The sequence below is a fragment of the Schistocerca nitens genome, chromosome 2, assembly GCF_023898315.1.
Source record: "Schistocerca nitens isolate TAMUIC-IGC-003100 chromosome 2, iqSchNite1.1, whole genome shotgun sequence".
In the NCBI taxonomy this organism is placed as follows: domain Eukaryota; kingdom Metazoa; phylum Arthropoda; class Insecta; order Orthoptera; family Acrididae; genus Schistocerca; species Schistocerca nitens.
Genome location: NC_064615.1, coordinates 461550844 through 461570237, shown reverse-complemented (window position 1 = coordinate 461570237; position 19394 = coordinate 461550844). Strand labels below are relative to the sequence as shown.

Sequence of the window (19394 nt, the reverse complement as noted above, 5' to 3'; positions counted from 1 at the left end):
CGCCGCTCCTTGATGTCAGGCTAATGAGTGAAGAATGTGAAAAAGAATAAACGCGCATCCAACGAAAACTGTCTCTATACTTTAGTAACACCTTGGACCTTGTTAAAACAGAAATCTTGCAAAACGTGGATGCAGTACAATAAATAAAAAATCTGTGAGTTGCCTTAAATCTTTATTTAAAGACACACTATGATCGACTCTGTGTTTGGACAATCCATGCTGGGACCGTTTTTACAGGCTTATCAGTAGAAGCGTCGTATTGCAAACACATAGACGTGTAATAGCCGTCGCAAATTCGAATTTTTTTTTCAGATGCTATGTTATCAATTTCGTGTCTTTAACCAAAACAAATTTGCTTTTTTAAACTGAAATTCGGATAAAGATCAATAGAAAATAATGATAAATGTTTAAGTGATTAGGTGAAAAGTAAGAATGTTTCTTTCACAATGCGTTGTCTAGTTATTTGGATGACGTGTGATACGCAGGCAAGGGTCGCGCGCTAATGATGGGCCACATTGCACACTATGCTAGTCGGCGGATACACGGAGGAGAGCTGCTTTCGTACCGAGCAGCACGCTAGCTTTCGAGGCGGGGAAGAAAACACGGATCGAATCGACGCGCCGTATTAACTAGCGTACGCCTCGTACACCAATCACACTCGGTGTCGTTTTAGGCGGATCTCCGCCTTTTTCACGTAAATGACTCAGTCGTCTTAAAATACGATAACCCACAATTCATACGATTCACAGAAAGATGAAACTCGCGACTTCCACCCGTAAATTAACTAACGAACGTGGCGACGGAAAGAGCACACAAATTTCTCCAAACCACGAAAAACAGATGAAACCGTATTATGGGATAGACCCTAGGGAAGAAAATGGGATAGACATAGCTGGACAAGTACCTCGCCCGATTTGAGCAATGAACAACAATTGCTTCTTGTATTAGTTGTGCAAACCTCTGAGGCGTGTATTCGAGCAGGTTCAGAATTGTCTATGGTGTTAGAGTGAGTCATGTTTTCCGGCGGAAGGTTGTTATTTTGAATCCTGTAAAACCATACGTAAAATTCAACAAATGAAAAGCGCCATGGACAACTCCAACTGCTACGCTTTCCGTAGCAGTCTAATTACTCTGGAATCAAACACGACTAGACCTATCATGGATAAGAGATTGTATAGTTTTTAAGTGAAGAATCTAATACCTAACTGTCATTCGTTATTTTCGGTATAACGTGTATACCATTTACCTGATTTGCAGCTAGTTCCATTTCCTTCCTCGTGGGCGTCTTAACACGTTTCCTGAATTCGAAGGAACGTCTAGGCGGGCTGTGCCAAATGGGGCAAACACAGAAACCTAATCGCATTGGCAGTTCAGTACCGTCGGTTCTGCCCACGCACCTGCTTGGCACACTCTCGCCAGGTAAACATCCGTCGTGGGCGATGCGTGACGTCACCATCTATCTGGCTGTGTCAACATACCGTTTTGCAAACTAACATGGGTGTTCCCCGCAGTCGCCATCTGCATGCGTGCGTTCTGTACACGACGAGGGCGCGCCAGCAGCGCCCTGCTTACTGATTACAGCGGCATCGCTTACTTTCCCGATTCAGGGCTGGAAGTAGAAGTAGTGCTAAGATGTTGGCTAGTAGACTAACGAGAAAAATCTGCGCTCTGTTTCTGTCTCTATCAGCACATATGAAATTGCAGAAGCTAGTTTTATTGCGGCGCCTTAAACTTGGAACTCTCTCTTCGCGGATGTTCCGCTGATTAATCTTCAGACAAGTGCGATTTTGGTACGACAGAAAACTATGCATTCAAGGTCGCTGTAACACTAACACTTTACGCCATACCTTTATATGTCTACTCTTTGTCAATATTTATGTTCATGTATGATTTTTGTGCCGAATATGAACCATATCTATTCAATTTATGTAATGTGCGAAAATGTTTTATGGTTCAATGGTTCTTGCATATGTTCGATAGAACTTTAACGATAGTATAGGAAAAGCTGGAGGGAAATCCCTCTGTGTTAAGGGGGCAGGAACACGCCAGCGGAAACAGTGGAGTGAGCGAGGACATTGCGTAAACTGAGGGCGGAGCACCAGCCAGTAGTCAGCCTTCGCAATGGACACGTCTCGGATCAAATACAACTCCGTAGAAGTATTCCAAGAATGGTCTTGGCTCCGACATCAATTACGTGGGATGTGTAAGCAGTGTTCCGTAGCAACTGCTAATTAGAAGAACAGCAGGTGTGAGTCTCGTCGAAGTGGCCGTGCGGTTAAAGGCGCTGCAGTCTGGAACCGCAAGACCGCTACGGTCGCAGGTTCGAATCCTGCCTCGGGCATGGATGTTTGTGATGTCCTTAGGTTAGTTAGGTTTAACTAGTTCTAAGTTCTAGGGGACTAATGACCTCAGCAGTTGAGTCCCATAGTGCTCAGAGTCATTTGAACCATTTGTGAGTCTCGTAAACGCTGAGACTGAAACTGAAACTCAGTGCTTCTCATTGTACCCTCCAGGCAACGTACTGTTTTCTTTTTAGCATTGTAAATCAGCATTCACTGTGTGTAATCGATATAACTTCAAGACGTAAAAAACGAGATGCCCCGGAGGAATTACCCGAATGGGACGGAATTCGTTAGATGTGACGTACATGTGCAGACAAATAGATGATTACAATTTCAAAAAAAATGGATAATTTATTCAATAGAGAGAGCTTCAAAACTGAGCAAGTCAATAGCCATTGGTCCAGCTTTGGCCCTTACGGAAGCAGTTTTCGGGTCGGCATTGACTGATTGTGTTGTTGGATGTCCTCCTGAGGCATATCGTGCCAAATTCTGCCCAATTGGCGAGTTAGACCATCAAAATCCCGAGCTGCCCGGACAGCCCTATCCATAATGCTACAAAAGTTCTCGGCTGCGGAGAGATCTGGCACCATTGTTGACCGTGTGGGTTTGGCATGCGTGAAGACAAGCAGTAGAAACTCTCGCGTTGTTCGAGAGGGTATTATCTTGCTGAAATATAAGCCCAGGATGGCTTGCAATGAACGGCAACAAAACATGGCGTCGAATATCGTCGACGTACCACCGTGCAGTAGGGGGCTGCAGCTGACAACAAAAGAGGTCCTGCTACGAAAGGAAATGGCACCCCAGAGAATCCCTCTGGGTCGTCGGGCCGTACGGCGGGCGACAGTCAGAGTTCGTATCCAACTGTTGTCCGCAGCGTCTGCAGACACGTCTTCGCTAGCCAGCAGAGCTCAGTTCGAAGTGGGGCTCGTCACTGAAGACAATTCTACTCCAGTCAATGTCTAAAGACGCCTCGCACACCGGTGGGTTAACAATCTGCCTGTCACCCGGAATACGGACCAGCAACCAGGACTGATGGTCTGGGACAGCATTTCATTTCACAGCAGGACAGCCGGCCGGTGTGGCCGTGCGGTTAAAGGCGCTTCAGTCTGGAACCGCGTGACCGCTACGGTCGCAGGTTCGAATCCTGCCTCGGGCATGGATGTGTGTGATGTCCTTAGGTTAGTTAGGTTTAATTAGTTCTAAGTTCTAGGCGACTGATGACCTCAGAAGTTAAGTCGCATAGTGCTCAGAGCCATTTGAACCACAGCAGGACCCCTTTGCTTATCATCTGCGGCACCCTTACAGTACAGCGGCACGTCGACGATATTCTACGCCCCGTTTTGCCGACCTTCGTAGCAAACCATTCTGGGCTTACATCTCAGCAAGATAATGCCCGTCCGCACATTAGGGGTGTTTCTACTACTTGTCTTCGCGCTTGTTAAACCCCGAATGACCAGCAAGGTCGCCGGATGTCAAATAACTGCTTGCACAAGGGTCAGAGGTAGACCAACGCGTTATTAACTTGCTGAATTTGCTAAGCTCTTTTTCTTGAATATATCATTCAATTTTTCTTTTTAATTGTAATCATTTTTTGTGTGTACATGTATGTTACACACGCTCATTTCCGTCCGATTCGGTGAACCCCTTAGTGGTGCGTCGCTTTTTTTGTTGTATTACAGTGTAGCTTAATTTACATATGCATACAGACAGATATTAACTCAAACCACACTATCAGTGATAGGCTGACAATTTTTGGTTTGATTCATCTTGAGATTATCAGAGGGCACGAGACAGAGTTATTGGGAACTCCGGGTTTTTACGCTGACGAAAATGGAAAGTGTTACATCATGAACACCTTGACCAAACTCGACACTCTAGTATTTATGTAACTGAAGACCATGTTGAGTTCAGTTTAATCCTGATGGGATCTTATTTTCACTGTTTTAAGTACTGAAACAAGTCTTTTCTGGCGATGAAGAATAATAAGAATAATGTGTGCACATAGGCGGCTATTGTGTGTGTCTAACATTACTTGCACTTTTCAGTTGCAGAGCGCAGCACAGCACTTACAGAGAAGTTCCACGTGCTGCTTGTTGAAATCTTTCTGACTTTTAGAATGATAGAACCATACAGACAGATATTAACTCAAGCCACACTAGGAGTAGAGCGGTTTATCCTGACAGATCACACAGACAGCTGGCTGTAGGGCAATGACTGCAAAACGACTGGTGGTGGGATGGACTCAGGACAATGGTCGGCCGATGTGGCCGAGCGGTTCTAGGCGCTTCAGTCTGGAACCGAGCTACCGCTACGGTCGCAAGTTCGAATCCTGCCTCGGGCGTGGATGTGTCTGATGTCCTCAGGTTAGTTAGATTTGAGTAGTTCTCAGTTCTAGAGGACTGATGACCTCAGATGTTAAGTCCCATAGTGCTAAGAGCGATTTGAACCATTTTTTGAACTCAGGACAACCGTTTGGTCATAAGAATGGGCGTGGGTGCTTCCAGACGGACTACTCTAGGAGAAGACTGTTCCAGTGGTTGTGGCGAATAGATGGATGACAACAGCTGAAATCTGGGCACAGGTTATAGGCAGAGTACAGTATGAACTTTCTGGACCAGGTTACTGGAAGCTGTTTCCATGGTACTAAACCAAGAAAAAAAAGCACTCCAGGCCACAAGTGGTCCATCGGGACCATCCGACAGCCATGTCATCCTCAGTTGAGGATGTGGATAGGAGGGGCGTGTGGTCAGCACACCGCTCTTCCAGTCGTTATGGTGGTTTTCTTTGACCGGAGCCGCTACTATTCGGTCGAGTAGCTCCTCGATTGGCATCACGAGACTGAGTGCACCCCGAAAAATGACAACAGCGCATGGCGGCTGGATGGTCACCCATCCAAGTGCCGGCCACGCCCGACAGCGGTTAGCTTCGGTGATCTCACGGGAACCGGTGTATCCGCTGCGGCAAGGCCGTTGCCGTACTATACTACAGACAAGACAAAATTGCATGGTGTGGAACCAGAGTCAGCTGGGATATTGAGTGGCACTCTGGCGTTCAGCGATAACTCTTCCATCTGTTTGTGGCACTCGTATCGCCGCTAACGTCTGCGAAGACGTCCTGCTGAAAGATCACAGCAAGCAGTGATTCTGTAAACCAGTGCCTCTCCAACTCCCGGTGCTGTTATGCTGGCTGTGACAATAGGACTGATTTGGTACTCGCTGAAGGGAGGCAGAATACTCGCCTGAATGTAAATCCTGTTGTCGTACTCGTCACGACCATAGGACCGTCCGGCAAATTCCAGCAGGATAAAGCAAACCTCACACTGCCGTTCACACTAAAGCCTTGATGAACGAGTGGATCCTTTACTGTGCTGCCCATTCCCTTGATTCGTCACCTGTGGAGCATGTCTCGGCTGCGATGGAAAGACATCTGATTTCATACCTGGTACCGGCCAGTGATCTATGTGCACTAACACAGAATGTGTTTTATGCATGTCAAGAAATTCCTCAAGATAACATTCGGAGGCCGTCTACTTTCATGCCACAACGATCAAAAGAGTGTACTCGTCCAGGTTGGGTTCATTCCACATGCAGATCTTGGTGATGGACGTCAATGCCGAATGGGATGAAAGTTTGTTTGACACACGTTATGTGATGAGCATCTTCACGAAATTCGATGTACATCGCCCTGGCGCTTCGTGGTGTAACACTCAGATTCTGACAGTGTATTACGTCCGAAGCAACGGTGTATATTAAAGGACAGAAAAATCCATCGACACTGGTATCTGAATGCGGAAGCGTTGCGGACTGGAACACAAGGAGAAATCGGTGTTGGTTAGGTACGCACTGAGAAAAGTCGATTACGGAGTATTCCTCATTGTCAGTGACGCGCAACTGCTAGCTGGGAGGAGCAATACTACTTCCACTTATTGAAGGAAGAAACTGACTAAATAAGCATGACAACGACTCCAGCGAGAAATCAGAAGGCTTCCAAATACACACGACCTGAATTTCCGCTTTGGAGTTGCAGGCAACTTCCTTCGGTAGCACCAAACCGCAAATAGCAAAAGAATAACAGCAGGAAAAGGCCATAGACATTGCTGATGTGGATATTCAGGCCGTTCGGAGTTCCTGTCAGTCGAGCTTGGGATGCGCCAGAAAAAGAAGCAACTGCCGACTGAAGAACCCGAGAAGAACGACAACATGGCAGAACTGAGTTTTCGGGCGTCTCATCTGTTCCTGCTACTGTACAGTTCTCCTTGCTCGGTACCAAGCCAGAATGGATACTTTTAATTATTTAATATAAAATGTTGATATTAGTATTTATACTCTTATAATTTACTGTGCAGTGTACAGGCCGTTCGTTACTTTGGACTTTCTGAGGTTTTCACAGTCATTCGATGCATCGTTCATTCGACACTAGATTTTACACGAATCATTATTTTACTACCTTGTCATCAAATATTTTACTGATTAAAATTTCCGAGTATCGCTTTGTTCTTGCGACAGAACTACACGGATGAAGGTTATTTTTGCGCAGTCATGTAAGTGTTAAATCCGTAAATGTTCACCTACGCATATTTCCTATTTCGAGCTGACGTCCACATTTTATCTTATTTGAGGGAGGCCCTACATTCGACTGAAGTGGACGATCAATAGTTATTTATTTAGCTTGCTCCTGCAGAACTCTTCTGAAAGTGAAATTTCATCACAGTTACTTTCGAATTTACTAATGGCACCCGACCCACTTCCAAAACTACTTAGCAGAGGACCTGATTCATTGAAACAACTTCCAGGATAACACCGAACAAAGCACTCCAACTATACAACAAACAACATGCGATTCTGCTACCACTTGGTTATTACTTGTTTCATATTCCTTTATTAACTGTTCACATTTACACCAAGCAGAGCATTTGGATTTCAGTAAGTAGTCGTTCATGGGTATTAGACGAGTGGATTTCTTATTAATTGTTTTGATACTGACTTCCAGTTTTGTGACTACCTGAAACACTTAAATGTATTCGTGTTCGATTTCAGTCTTGAGCACAAGCTTCCATTCTCGTGTAATAACACCTTCAAACTGTAGTTTTGTCGAAATTCTGCCTTCCAATATCTACAGCACTCTCATTCATATTTATCGTAGGAATTTGAATTCAAGAGGTAGTAAACTACAACATGTCTCCACCACACCGAGTTTTTGCCATTCTAAACTGGATGTTGCTGAAGTCCTTTTTAAAAATTGGTAGCGCATTGTGTTCATAAGGTATTGCGATGTGTCTGAGTAGTAAGGCTCTCGGGAGACGAGGCAACAGAAAACAGATATAGCAAGAACCCAAAGCTCGCTGTCCTGAGCTGAAAGCAGGTAACCGAACGGTATGTGCCCCTTGGACGTGTCTTGGCGAAATGAAATTTGCTGTTAAGATACTTTTAGTTCAAAACACTGATACAGAAATACAAAATGAACGTGAAATATGTTTTAACAGTTAATTTGATGTGTGTGACTTTGAGCACAAGCAGACCAACAGAATACAGTAAGCGTCCTGCGTAAGGTTTATCGAAGCTATGGTCTAGGCAGGCATACTGCGGCATTAGAAGTCTCACCTGAGCCTCTGGTCACGAATGCAGATGGGATGACTGTGAGGCACTGGTGACAGGTGTTGACCATGGCACCTGTGGCTCCTCTGGAGACTGCGTGCTTCTTACGGATACTGCGAGTCGCCTGGAAAAGCAGCGTATGCAAGGTCGTCATGATCACCGCCCGCCGCCTGCCAATGTCATACTCCAGTACAGATAACTGGATGTGTGTCTGTCGAATTTCCGACTTTGTCTCAAAACTTGAAAGATTTCAAACCTAAGAAATTCGACCCTGAGAAAATAAACAGAAAGGATGACAAATTCTTTTATAATAACTTATTGTATAAAGCACTTTTTAAACACTCCGCAAAGTAGTTTGTCTAGAATTTTTGTGGTCTGACAAGAGAAATGAAAAGGAAATTTAGCTGCGGCCTATTTCAGAGTAAATAAAATTAATTATTCCATTCCTGCAGCTGGTACACCTTAAACCAATTTAATATTTAATTGCCAATGCGACAGTGAAGTGCCCAAATTAAATTATTTACTGACTAATCAAATTTAATTAACCAAGACCTATTTGCTTTTTGGGCCACAGAATTCATCACTACATAATTAGCTCTTCAACGCGGAGTTAGATTACTTTAACGAATAGATCGTCTTATAAAGTGCTTACCCAAGGTAGGTTAATAGCCCATTACATAGTTGGTTCTTAAACCCTATTTTTCCTTCTTCAGTCAAAAGACCTTCTATGCGTGCATAAGCTGTCATATCTGTAACTGTTAACGTTCTTACGGTTTCTGTAATTAACTTGTCTTATGTTTATGTTTTACAATCATTCTTCTTCTGTTGCATCACTATATTTTGGTATTTGTGTAGATTTTAAACATCCGTTTCATATTTACAGGTCTGTGTGGCGTTCAGTACAGATTTAATAACGGAGTGCACGAAGATCCTGTAGAAGTAAACTGATTGTAGTCGAAAGGTGAGCAACTGTTAAAATAGTTTAGATCAAACTTCTGTAATTCTATCAACGATTTTCTATCCTACAATGTATAAGAGAAAGCGACGGGTTCCCTCCCTTTCCATTTTGAAGCTGTGACCTAAGTTTTCTTTCTGTTTTTCGCTGAACAGTACTCTGTGTCACATTTGTCCACAACAGACAAGTAAGATGATATTAAGTTTTTTTTAATAGTTTGATATTATTCTTAAAACGTCTAAAGAATGCAGCAACTGATGTTCAAAACTGATGTCGAATTTGGTATTGAAGTGCTCAATCAGTCCTAAAATTTCGGGCCAAGTGGACACGGAGAATGAAAATTTTAGTAATAGTTAATGGTTCAAATGGCTCTGAGCACTAAGGGACTTAACATCTATGGTCATCAGTCCCCTAGAACTTAGAACTACTTAAACCTAACTAACCTAAGGACATCACACAACACCCAGTCATAAAGAGGCAGAGAAAAATCCCTGACCCCGCCGGGAATCGAACCCGGGAACCCGAGCGCGGGAAGCGAGAACGCTACCGCACGACCACAAGCTGCGGACAATAGTTAATGGCTTTCTTCCGCTAGCTGCACTGTCTAATTTGTAAATCCACACGTACAAGAAAACCTTACACTTCTGTGCATCCTCTTAAATCTTATAAGCAGATTGCCTGCTACGTACAAATGGCGAAAGTACACTCATGTTATTAGTTTTCGAGACTAGCGTAACAACTTCTGACATGGTGTTAATGTGTAGATTACATTGCGCTCTCGTAACATTCTGACATTTGTACAATCATATACTCTGCGTGGTAAAAAAAAAGCGAAGATTCAGAAGGGGAGAAGGAAACGAAATGAAACTTCCCACGTTTAGAGGGTATGTGATGTTATTTGGGTAATTACAAAATTGAGTCAAATTTACAAAGGACTTCGCAGGATGAGCCCACTTATCAGTACAACAATGCATCCTCCTGACGAGCATACATGCACTGGTTCGGTTGGAAAATGTGTCATAAAGCCGTTGCATCCTCTTCTGAGGCAAGATCGCCCGCAGCTGCTGTAACTTGTCTTTGAAATCCAGGATACTGACACTGGGACTGAGTTGATGTCCGGGATGGTTTGTTCCATGGGGAACAGATGTGGCGATCTTGCTAATACCTGAACAACACGCTGTCAGCTTACAGAGACACGTGCCATATGTAGATAGGCACCGTTCTGTTGGAAAGTGGCGTCACAGTACTGTCTCACGAGAGCGCAGGATGTCCGTCCCTTCAGCACTCCCTCGTCACCACCAGCCGTGACCAGAAGTCAAAGCTGCGGTTCCCCACGCCATTACGGCATGAAGAACACTGCAGTGCCTCTCCAAATTATTGGTCCTCTCCATAGATCGCCACCACACTCTGCGGCGATGTTCATTTAGTCCCTGATCATAATGCGACAGCACTCAACACTCCATGATTCCCTGGTGTGACACTACTCCAAACGCAGTCGTATTGTTGTGGTCTTGACGTCAGCTTACACATGGGACGGCTGTTGCTATAGTTGGAGTCACGAACGATGGCGGTCGAGTTTAGGTTTGTTCTGGGCACCTACGTCACGTATTCTCCGACAGCCATTGAGCGTTCAGTATTGTTCCGAGCGCTCTACTGTAAATTCTGTAGCTAAAGCGAGAGTTAAACGTTGTCTTGGCGAGTTGTTTAGTGAATTTCGATTCCATATGTTGCGAATTGTCATCACTGGTTGTGGCGGTAAGTCATAAATTCTGCATAAGAAAGCGAGAGACATAATTTGCAGGATATACGCTTACTTCAAGCGAAAAGCACGCGCATGCGCGTACCACATCTGTCGCTTGGAATCGTCAACAATGCAATCCCCCCGTCTGTGCCTCAACATTCCCGAATCGCCATCGTTCGTGGATCGGAGTGTAGTCTCCATCCAATGGCGCAGGATCCCACAGATTGTTGCACGGAGTCCATTACTTAGTCTCGGATGGCAGGCGTAGAAGTAAAGAGTTTACGGTGTGGTTGTTGCACAATACGGCGACCTTGACTTGTGATGGTCAGACGCGGTCGATCCGAATTTTGGCGACGATTTTCTTGCTCCCTCGTTCCCATGAAGCCCAACACTGGGTTGCTATCACATCCGAATGCCTCACAAATCTTGACATCGGACAATTCGACCAGCCGGCCAAATGGAGACCCGCAATGAGACCGCTTTCAATCTATGCCAGATGCTGATAGCGTATCTCACACGAGTACATTCCATGTCTTTGTCCTTCATAGTGATCATAGAAACATCAACATGGTCCTTTTCAGGACCATAGTAGACCATCATATCGGTGGATATAGAAGGTATATCATCACCAAAAGAAGAGCTGCTACAAGAGCTGTGCAGACAAACCAAGTGCGATGTACTCCGCATACAGGAGACCCGCAGAAGCTATGAAATGCGCAGACCAGAAATAAACGGAGTGCGAATGGCTACGGAAAGACCCCACCCAAAATTCGAAAGTGCTACATTTTCCCAACCAGATATACAGGTAATATCAACAGCCTTTACTGAAGCAAATGATCTTGAAGTCTTAACTTTGGAAATCAAAGGCTGTACGACGACATCCGTATACAAACCACCGGATGCTGATCTCAAAATCAATGTACCTGATAAGATTTATAGTCCATACACACAAATAGTGACTGGTGACTTCAGCTGTCACAGCCCCAAGTGGGGCCTTGAGCATGATGATGAGAATCGTATAGCATTACAAGAATGGGCGGAAGGCAATCACCTGAGCCTTATACATGACCCTAAGCAACCTGCATCTTTCAACAGCGGCAGATGGAAATGCGGATACAACGCCGATCTGATATTTTGCAGCGAGAACATCTCACAACAGGGCATAAAAACTGTCTGCAACCCTATTCCAAATACACAGCGAAATTTACGCAGCAGTTTAGACCACAGACAGTTCTGTTTAGAAGGAGGTTGAACTTCAGGAAAGCCAACTGGCCAAAGTCTACAGAAATGTTGGACGCTACAGTTTCCAGTATTGAACCTTCACCTCACTCGTATGACACTTTTGTGGGGGCTGTAAAGAGATGCTCCAGAATTGCCATTCCTCGGGGTTGGAGAACCTCACACATTCCTGGTCTAACTTCATAACTCAGTGCTCAATTTACAGAGTGTAAGGTACTATTCGAAGAAGACCCATTCGACGAGGACAACGATGGCGGCTGTGAATAAACTTATTACATCTCTGAAGGAATGCAAAAGGAATTCTTGGGTTAAAACTATGGAAGAACTTGATTACATCAGAAACAGTCATAAAGCGTGGAGATTATTGAGACGCCTCAATAATGACGCAACCAGATCCACAGCACACTGCAACGTCACTGCATATCAGATAGCACACCAACGGCTCGTGAATGGGAAAGGGAGCCATAGAGTCAAAGTTCGAAAAGTACACCAAGAGGCCCGCGAACAAACGAGGGATCTGACTCTCCCATTCGAGATATCTGAATTAAACAAGGCTATCAAGGAGAGCAAAACTGGTAAAGCATCCGGTCTAGATGACATTCGTATGGATCAAATCAAGAATTACGGCCCAGAAACAAGAAAATGGATCCTGCAGCTTTTCAACAACTGCATGAATCAGTGCCAAATACCAAAGATTTGGCGAAAGAGCAGAGCGATAGCTCTTCTGAAACCTGGAAAGGAAGCAAATCATCTCAAGAATTTCAGACCAGTCAGCTTTTTGAGTCACTTTTATAAACTGTTCGAATGTATGATTCTGAATAGAATCCTTCCAGTAATAGATCCTCTTCTCCTTCCCAACAGAAACTGCACAGGACAACTTTTGAATCTCACTCAGTTTATAGGGGATGGCAAGACCCGACAAGTAACGGGCGTGGTTTTCATGAATCTCACAGCATCGTATGATACCGTCCATCATCCGTTACTCCATGCAAAATCATACAATGAGATCAAGAACGCCCATCTCGTTAGACTAATCAGCACCCTCACCCAAAATCGTGGCTTTTTTGTTGAATTTCAAGCACAACGCAGTCGCTGGAGAGCGCAGAAAAATGGTCTACCTCAGGGAAGCGTCTTGGCTCCACTTCTCTTCAACATTTATACCAACGACCAGCATTTGACCCCAGGCACAAGGAGATTCTTATATGCAGATGACCTAGCCCTTGCTAAGCAGAGCTCATGCTTTGAAACAGTGGAAAGAAACCTGACAACTGCACTTAGAACACTGTCAAGCTACTACAATCGGATCCAACTCAGACTAAATCCTTCTAAGACACAAGTGTGTGCCTTTCATTTAAGGAACAGGGAAGCTAATCGTGAGCTACATTTTGTGTTGTGGGTTGGCAGAAGAGCCAACACCGGGTTACAAGAGGAAGCCGAAAGGCACGCGTTTTAGCTCACGCAGGCTGGCGTGAGATCTGGAACAGGACAAGGAAATTAGACTTTAGAAAAACGGACGTAGCTGGTGGAATACTTAACTTTAATCCATTAATGGTGAACGTCGGTCTGACGGTACATGATTAACAAGATCAATAGCAACTGCTAATGGCGCCTTGCTAGGTCGTAGCGAATGACGTAGCTGAAGGCTATGCTAACTATCGTCTCGGCAAATGAGAGCGTATTTTGTCAGTGAACCATCGCTAGCAAAGTCGGTTGTACAACTGGGGCGAGTGCTAGGAAGTCTCTCTAGACCTGCCGTGTGGCGGCGCTCGGTGTGCAATCACTGATAGTGGCGACACGCGGGTCCGACGTATACTAACGGACCGCGGCCGATTTAAAGGCTACCACCTAGCAAGTGTGGTGTCTGGCGGTGACACCACATTTTGAATGGTCAGGCATCCAACTCCAGCATCATCACGCCCCTAAATACTTGGGAGTCACTCTCGACAAAACTCTGACATTCAAAACTCACTGCAAGAACACCAGAATGAAAATTCCACTCGAAACAGCCCAACTCGCCAACTAGCGGGGACACAGTGGGGTTCACATCCACAAACTATTAGCTCTTCTGCAATGGCACTGTGCTTTTCCACTGCCGTATATGCTTCCCCAGTTTGGTACAAGTCATCTCATGCCAGACAAGTAGACATTGCCAGACAAGTAGACATTGCTCTCAACGAAACCTATCACAATTTGCTTAAGACGTGCCCCAACTCATAAGCTCTACTATCTGGTTCAAATGGTTCAAATGGCTCTGAGCACTATGGGACTCAACTTCTGATGTCATTAGTCCCCTAGAACTTAGAACTAGTTAAACCTAACTAACCTAAGGACATCACAAACATCCATGCCCGAGGCAGGATTCGAACCTGCGACCGTAGCGGTCTTGCGGTTCGAGACTGCAGCGCCTTTAACCGCACGGCCACTTCGGCCGGCCTACTATCTGGCTGGAATAGCGCCACTATGGGTACACGGAGCAGTGGCTGACGACAAGAAGAGACTGAAAGTAGAACAGAACAGTGCCCATCCACTGCACGGCCAGAATCCACCACAGCAACGGCTGAGCTCGCGAAAGAGCTTCCCGAGGACATCCGAGAAGCTCACCATTTCACCAGAGAAGGCAAGGCTGGTGTAATGGAAGAAGTCGACGCCTCACCTGCACCGATGGATGCCAGAAGCTAAAGAACAACAACCTGGACACAATGAAAGCTGGCTGTTGTGGAAATCTTTAAACAGATTACGATCAGGAGTTGGACGATCCAGAGACAACCTGAAGAGATGGAGCTTCATACCAGAAGATACGTCGTGTGATTGTGAACAAGGACAAACCACAAGCCACGTGCTTCTGTGCCCTACATCCTGCACGGAGATTGATCTCCTGCAAGCTACTCCAAGCGCCTTGGAGGTTGCTAAGTACTGGGCACATGTAGTATAAATATAATTTGTGTCTATACATATACATATTTATTGATGTGTATGGCTACTGTAGATTTGTATGTTTCTGAGTCGAGAATAATAATAACAATAATAATAATAATAATAATAATAATAAAACCCGTGGAGGCCCGGGAAAAGAATAGGCCTCCGGTATGTTCTGCCAGTCGTAAAAGGCGACGAAAAGAACAAACCACTAATAGGGCTAACCCCCCTTTTAGTGTGATTACTTGGTTCAGGACAGAACTAAAGAAGCCTCGGACAAGCGCCGTCATGGTCGGGGACGGCGCTTGAACCCTATGCCCGCCCACAATGGTAATGACACTGCTAGCCAACTGGAAAATGATTTAAATCCAAATAGAGGTGTTTTGCAGGATATGCTTCCTGCAACCACCCTAGAAGGAAAACAAAGACAGAGGATGAGATGGTCAGATGAAGTTAATCGACACCTCATGTTCTGTTATTACCAAGCAACAAACCTAGGAACCAACACAACTGGATACAGATCACAAGTATACACAACATTTATTACCAGATACCCAGAATTAAAATTTTTAACAGAACAACGTCTAGCTGATCAGATTCGTGTAATAATAAAAAATAACAGGATACCCCAGTCAGAATTAGAAAACATCAAACAACAAGTACAACAAATACTGGAACAAAATAATGTGCAATTAGAAGAAGAAGAAAATACTGTAATGGACTCAAACATCCCAGAGCAAACAAACAAAGAACAACACGCATCAATTAAACAGTCAGAGGAAAACGAAATCATAAGACAGCCACCAGCACAAGCACAAATAGAACATGAAGTGACACACATGTTAGATATAGAAGAAAAATTTCAGTTGACATATATAGAATACAAAGACACAAATACAGACATTAGACCATTCTTGCATAGACCACCAAATTGTCCACAAGTCGAATCAACAATAAAAACTATCAACACAATCATACACAACAAAATAAATGAATACACAACTATGGAAGAGTTACAACTACTGGTTTATGTAGGAGCACTCACTACACTAAATATACACACTAGGCAGATATCAGAACCAACCAACACACAGAAGAAACCCACAAAACCAGCATGGCAACACAGGCTACAGATCAGAATAGAAAAACTGAGAAAAGACATCGGACAGTTAACACAATTTATAAGAAATGAAATATCAGACAAAAAACGAAAAAGGTTAGGTAAAATCTCACAACAAGAAGCAATAGAGCAATTAGATGAAAAGAAGCAAAAATTACAAGCTTTGGCGAAACGACTTAGAAGATACAAAAAAAGTGAAAATAGAAGGAAACAAAACCAAACATTCAACACAAACCAAAAGAAATTTTACCAAACAATAGATAACACACACATAAAAATAGACAATCCACCAAACATAAGAGACATGGAACACTTCTGGAGCAGCATATGGTCAAACCCGGTACAACATAACAGGCATGCACGGTGGATACAAGCAGAAACAGATACATACAAGATGATACCACAAATGCCTGAAGTAATAATTTTGCAACATGAAGTCACCCGAGCAATTAATTCTACGCACAATTGGAAAGCCCCTGGAAATGATAAAATAGCAAATTTCTGGCTAAAGATGTTCACCTCAACACATTCACATCTAACTAAATTATTTAACAGTTACATTGCAGACCCATACATATTCCCTGATACACTTACACATGGAATAACTTATCTGAAACCTAAAGATCAAGCAGACACAGCAAACCCAGCTAAATATCGCCCCATAACATGCCTACCAACAATCTACAAAATATTAACTTCAGTCATTACACAGAAATTAATGACACATACAACACAGAACAAAATTATAAATGAAGAACAAAAAGGCTGTTGCAAAGGAGCGCGAGGATGTAAAGAGCAACTGATAATAGATGCAGAGGTGACATATCAAGCTAAAACTAAACAAAGGTCTCTACACTACGCATACATTGATTACCAAAAAGCTTTTGATAGGGTACCCCACTCATGGTTGCTACAAATATTGGAAATATACAAAGTAGATCCTAAATTGATACAGTTCCTAAACATAGTAATGAAAAACTGGAAAACCACACTTAATATCCAAACAAATTCAGATAATATCTCATCACAGCCAATACAGATTAAGCGTGGAATATACCAAGGAGACTCATTAAGTCCTTTCTGGTTCTGCCTTGCTCTGAACCCACTATCCAACATGCTAAATAATACAAATTATGGATACAATATTACTGGAACATACCCACACAAAATCACACATTTGCTATACATGGATGATCTAAAACTACTGGCAGCAACAAATCAACAACTCAACCAATTACTAAAGATAACAGAAGTATTCAGCAATGATATAAGTATGGCGTTTGGAACAGACAAATGTAAGAAAAGTAGCATAGTCAAGGGAAAACACACTAAACAAGATGATTACATATTGGATAACCACAGCGACTGCATAGAAGCGATGGAAAAAACGGATGCCTATAAATATCTAGGATACAGACAAAAAATAGGAATAGATAATACAAATATTAAAGAAGAACTAAAAGAAAAATATAGACAAAGACTAACAAAAATACTGAAAACAGAATTGACAGCAAGAAACAAGACCAAAGCTATAAATACTTATGCCATACCAATATTGACCTACTCATTTGGAGTAGTGAAATGGAGTAACACAGACCTAGAAGCACTCAATACACTTACACGATCACGATGCCATAAATATAGAATACATCACATACATTCAGCAACAGAAAGATTCACATTAAGCAGAAAGGAAGGAGGAAGGGGATTTATCGACATAAAAAACCTACATTATGGACAGGTAGACAATTTAAGAAAATTCTTTATAGAACGAGCAGAAACTAGCAAAATACACAAAGCAATCACTCATATAAATACATCGGCTACACCACTGCAATTTCATAACCACTTCTACAACCCTTTAGATCACATAACATCAACAGATACAAAGAAAGTAAATTGGAAAAAGAAAACACTACATGGCAAGCACCCGTATCATCTAACACAGCCACACATCGATCAAGACGCATCCAACACATGGCTAAGAAAAGGCAATATATACAGTGAGACAGAAGGATTCATGATTGCAATACAGGATCAAACAATAAACACCAGGTATTACAGCAAGCATATTATTAAAGATCCCAATACCACAACAGATAAATGCAGACTTTGCAAACAACACATAGAAACAGTAGATCACATCACAAGCGGATGTACAATACTAGCAAATACAGAATACCCCAGAAGACATGACAATGTCGCAAAAATAATACATCAACAGCTTGCCTTACAACATAAACTTTTAAAACAACAAGTTCCTACATACAAGTATGCACCACAAAATGTACTGGAGAATGATGAATACAAATTATACTGGAACAGAACCATTATAACAGATAAAACAACGCCACATAACAAACCTGACATCATACTCACCAATAAAAAGAAGAAATTAACACAACTAATCGAAATATCCATACCCAATACAACAAATATACAAAAGAAAACAGGAGAAAAAATTGAAAAATACATCCAACTGGCTGAGGAAGTCAAAGACATGTGGCATCAGGATAAAGTTGACATCATACCAATTATACTATCAACTACAGGAGTCATACCACACAATATCCACCAGTACATCAATGCAATAGAGCTACATCCAAACGTATATATACAACTACAGAAATCAGTAATTATTGATACATGTTCAATTACCCGAAAGTTCCTAAATGCAATATAACACATACCATACAGTTAAAAGGAAGTGACGCCTGATCAAGGTCCGCGTCACTTTTCATTTTTAACCAGACTTAACGTCTGAGAAAGTAAAGAATAATAATAATAGTGGTCACTCAACATCTGACGCCTTACGTACCCCACCAGCGCACGCGATCAGCACTAAGGCATTCGGTGGCCGTTCTACGTGTCACAGAGAATAGCAACTCTATTTACTTGCCTGCCAGGGCTGAGTGCGTGTGCGAAGCAACATGGACATCCTACCACGTCTTCTGGGTGCTTCTCTTTTTTCATCAGGCAGTTTAGACACCAGATATACAATGTGTGTTGCCCTTACACTGATAGAAGAAGGAGCTTTAAAATGGGGGACGATGCCTTCGCAAAGCAATTCAGGTCGTACAATACCTACTGCATCAGCCCACGTAGGGTGGCTTTACGCGACGTCTCCCGTTGTTGTAAAGGTACTCTCTGCAGGTTAGCAGTGGCTGGCAGTACTCGTGTGAGCGCTGCAATCGTCCACCCGGCGTTCACCTCCTTACACGTCCAGCCAGCTTTAATTCCCGCCCTACATGGGTGGTCGCATGTGGTGGAGCATATCATCCATCATATGTGAGGACAGTCTAAATCATGCGTGCCTTTGTGTGAGGATAAGCCATCAGGAGGATTGCCGAGCTTACTGAGCAGTCAGCTACCTTTGTTTATTAACTCCGCACTTTCTGTCTTACGAAATGTTAAACATACACGAAAATGTACTATTTACTGTAAGGCTGTTTCCTACGTGTCTATTTTTACGCTTATCTTGTAGCAA

The 19394-nt window shown here is 43.2% G+C and overlaps 1 long non-coding RNA gene across 1 annotated transcript in view; it reads left to right on the top strand.

Moving 5' to 3' along the window:
* Nucleotides 1-19394, top strand: part of LOC126236352 (uncharacterized) — a 294770-nt gene that overhangs the window by 34882 nt on the left and 240494 nt on the right. The window contains exon 2 of the long non-coding RNA XR_007544900.1: nucleotides 8820-8897. This is a non-coding gene — a long non-coding RNA (uncharacterized LOC126236352). The remainder of the gene's footprint in view (nucleotides 1-8819; nucleotides 8898-19394) is intronic.